General features: G+C 61.4%; 1 non-coding gene across 1 annotated transcript; it reads left to right on the forward strand.

The window, feature by feature from the left end:
* The first annotated feature begins 3,503 nt into the window (after positions 1 to 3,503).
* Positions 3,504 to 3,622, forward strand: LOC131861856 (5S ribosomal RNA). The gene has a single exon (XR_009360886.1). It is a non-coding gene; the product is annotated as a 5S ribosomal RNA (ribosomal RNA).
* The last annotated feature ends 282 nt before the right edge of the window (positions 3,623 to 3,904 follow it).

Genomic DNA, 3,904 nt, shown 5'->3' on the forward strand with positions numbered 1-3,904 from the left:
ACTTCGTGCACGCCGCACCTTGGAGCACACTTCGGAGCGCTCCTTGGTGCGCACCATGGTGCCCACCAGGCCGCGCAACCCAGCCAAGGTGTGCGCACCAAGGTGCACGCGAGGTGCGCACCCGGGGCAAACCGGGGTCCGACTTCGTGCACGCCGCACCTTGGAGCACACATCGGGGCGCTCCCGGGTTCGCACCGGCGTTGCGCACCGTGGTGGGCACCTCGGAGCACACCAAGGTGGGCAGCGAGGTGCGCACCTTTGATGCGATGCCTTCACTAATTTCCATAAAAGGCAAAAAAAAAACGAGATTTTAAAATTTCCGTTTTGAAAGATAGTGAGAAAAAGGGAATGCTGGTGCCATCTTGAGCCCGCCCTGGTGCGCAGCCCAGCCAAGGTTTGCGCACCAAGGTGCCCACCCTGGCGAAGGTGCGCGCCCGGGCAATTAACCCAACTTCCAACTTCGCGCGCGCCAGGGTGGGAGCGCACCCAACAACCGGGCCTGGGAAGAGCCAATGCGAGAAACCCCACCAAACTCTCTGACAAAAAAAGAGGGGGCGCTCCAGTAACCCCGCTTCGGAGCGCACCCTGGGCAAACCCAGCCAAGGTGCCCACCCCGGCCAAGGTGCAGGCGAGGTGCGCACCCGGGGCAAACCGGGCTCCGACAACGTGCACGCCGCACCTTGGAGCACACTTCGTAGCGCTCCCGGGTGCGCACCTCAGAGCACACCAAGGTGGGCAGCGAGGTGCGCACCTTTGATGCGCTGCCTTCACTAATTTCCAGAAAAGGCAAAAAAAAAAGGAGATTTTAAAATTTCCGTTTTGAAAGATAGTGAAAAAAACGGAACGCGCGTGCCATCTTGAGCCCGCCCTGGTGCGCAGCCCAGGTAAGGTGCCACCCTGGCAAAGGTGCGCACCCGGGCAATTAACCCTACTTCCGACTTCGTGCGCGCCAGGGTGGCAACCGGGCCTCGGAAGAGCCAATGCGAGAAACCCCACCAAACGCTCCGACAAAAAAAGAGGCGGCGCTCCAATAACCCCGCTTCGGAGCGCAGCCGGGGCAAACCAAGCCAAGGTGCCCACCCCGACGAAGGTGCACGCGAGGTGCGCACCCGGGGCAAACCGGGCTCCGACAACGTGCACGCAGCACCTTGGAGCACACTTCGAAGCACTCCCGGGTGCCCACCGGCGTTGCGCACCGTGGTGGGCAGCGAGGTGCGCACCTTTGATGCGCTGCCTTCACTAATTTCCAGAAAAAGGCAAAAAAAAATGAGATTTTAAAATTTCCGTTTTGAAAGATAGTGAAAAAAAAGGAACGCGGGTGCCATCTTGAGCCCGCCCTGGTGCGCAGCCCAGGCAAGGCATGCGCACCAAGGTGCCCACCCGAGGTGCACACCCGGGGCAAACCGGGCTCCGACTTCGTGCAGGCCGCACCTTGGAGCACACTTCGGAGCGCTCCTTGGTGCGCACCATGGTGCCCACCAGGGCGCACCCGAGGCAAACCGGGCTCCGACTTCGTGCACGCCGCACCTTGGAGCACACATCGGAGCGCTCCCAGGTTCGCACCAGCGTTGCGCACCTTTGATGCGCTGCCTTCACTAATTTCCAGAAAAGGCAAAAAAAAACGATATTTTAAAATTTCCGTTCTGAAAGATAGTGAAAAAAACGGAACGCGGGTGCCATCTTGAGCCCTTCCTGATGCGCAGCCCAGGCAAGTTGTGCGCACCAAGGTGCCCACCCTGGCGGAGGTGCGCGCCCGGGGCAAACCGGGCTCCGACTTCGTGCACTGCATGGTGCCCACCAAGGCGCGCAACCCAGCCAAGGTGCCCACCGCAGCGAAGGTGCACGCGAGGTGCGCACCCGAGGTGCACACCCGGGGCAAACCGGGCTCCGACTTCGTGCACGCCGCACCTTGGAGCACACTTCAGAGCGCTCCTTGGTACGCACCAGGGCGCGCAACCCAGCCAAGGTGCTCACCCCGGCGAAGGTGCACGCGAGGTGCGCACCCGGGGCAAACCGGGCTCGGACTTCGTGCACGCCGCACCTTGGAGCACACATCGGAGCGCTCCCGGGTTCGCACCAGCATTGCGCACCTTTGATGCGCTGCCTTCACTAATTTCCAGAAAAGGCAAAAAAAAGAAAAAAATGAGATTTTAAAATTTCCGTTTTGAAAGATAGTGAAAAAAACGGAACGCGGGTGCCATCTTGAGCCCGCCCTGGTGTGCAGCCCAGGCAAGTTGTGCGCACCAAGGCACCCACCCTGGCCAAGGTGGGTCACGGGGTGGGTCCTAGGGTGGGTAACGGGGTGGGTACTAAGGTGCGTGCCAAGGTGGGTCATAGGGTGGGTGCCAAGGTGGGCACCAGGGTGGGTGTGCACCAACCCTAGCCAGGGTAGGTCACGGGGTGGTTGTCGGGGTGGGCGTCAAGGAGCCAAGGTGGGTGGCAAGTAGCCAAGTTGCGTGCCAAGGTGGGTGTCGGGGTGGGTGCCAAGGATCCAAGGTGGGTGCCAAGGAACCAAGGTGGGTGTCTGGGTGGGTGCCGAGGTGGGAGCCAGGGTGGGTCCCAAGGTGAGTGCAAAGGTGGGTGCCAGGGTCAAGGTGAGTGCCAATGTGGGTTCCAAGGTGCCAGGGTCAGGGTGAGTGCCAATGTGGGTTCAAAGGTGCTAAGTTGGGTGCGAGGTTGGGTGCGAGGGTGGGTGGGTGCCAAGGTGTGCTAGGTGGAAGCCCGGGTGGGTCGGCATCCCATGGGTGTCGAGTTGGGTGCCTGATGGGTGCTTCTTGTCAAGTTTTAGTCGTCGGGACTCATTTCGAGCCTTAGAGGTCGTTTCTTGTCCGGTTGCCCTGTCTTCGACCTGGGAACCCAATTTTGGTCCTCGGGTCCCATTTTTTTTTGTCTCGCATCCCACTTTTGGCCTGTGGCCTTTTCGGGGTCGATTCTCGTTTTGGGCATCAGAGCATGTTTCTTCTCCTAAAACCCAATATTTGTTTATTAAGTCTCGGAACACATTTTTGTTCTCGTGGACCCATCATGGGTCTTGGAACGCATTTGTGGTCCTTGGGTCCCATTTTGCATCCCGAAACTTGTGTTTTGGTGCTTGATCCCTATTTTGGGTGCCCACCTTGCACCAAGTGCGCACCCGGGGCAAACCGAGCGCCTTGGTGCACCGGGGCAAGATCGAGCGTGCACCCGAGGCGCCCCGAACATGCACCAAGGTGCACTCGGCCCACATGTGAGCGCAGGTCGTTGCGCCCGAGGTGGTGTGTGGGCACCGCGTTGCAGACGGGACACTGCACGCACACGACGCCCCCTCCAGGTGCACGCACGTAGGCCGGGCCGGGTGCACACCCGACGCCCTAGCAAGGTGCGCGCACCCGGGCAGGGCTCACACTTGGCGAACGGGGCGCACTTCGCGAGGGAGGGTGTGCACCTCGACGGGGGTGGGTGGCCGGGGTGGATTCGCACGTGGGTCGCGGTTTGCTAAGTACACACTGCGACAAGCTCATAACGGGTGCGATCATACCAGCGTTAGTGCACCGGATCCCATCAGAACTCCGCAGTTAAGCGCGCTTGGGCCGGAGTAGTACTGGGATGGGTGACCTCCCGGGAAGTCCCGGTGTTGCACCCTTTTTTAGTTTTTCGCCGGGCGTCGCAATGCTATTTGAATAAACCTTTTGCCCGTTTGCGTTCTCGTCGGGGCCGGGCCGGGCCGGGGTGCGCTGCCCGCACTACCGCGCGCGCGGGGGCGACACCGAGCGCGCACCCGAGGCGCCCCGAGCACACAGGCCACGGTGCAACCCGGGCGTTGTGCGCGCACCCCGGTGCGCCCGAGGTGCTGCGCGCGCACCCAGGTGAAATCGGTGTGCACCTCGGCCAGTGCGCGCTCGGTCGAGTCGCGCACGTTGGCCAA

This window comes from Cryptomeria japonica, unplaced genomic scaffold, assembly GCF_030272615.1.
Source record: "Cryptomeria japonica unplaced genomic scaffold, Sugi_1.0 HiC_scaffold_33, whole genome shotgun sequence".
Classification (NCBI taxonomy): Eukaryota; Viridiplantae; Streptophyta; class Pinopsida; order Cupressales; family Cupressaceae; genus Cryptomeria; species Cryptomeria japonica.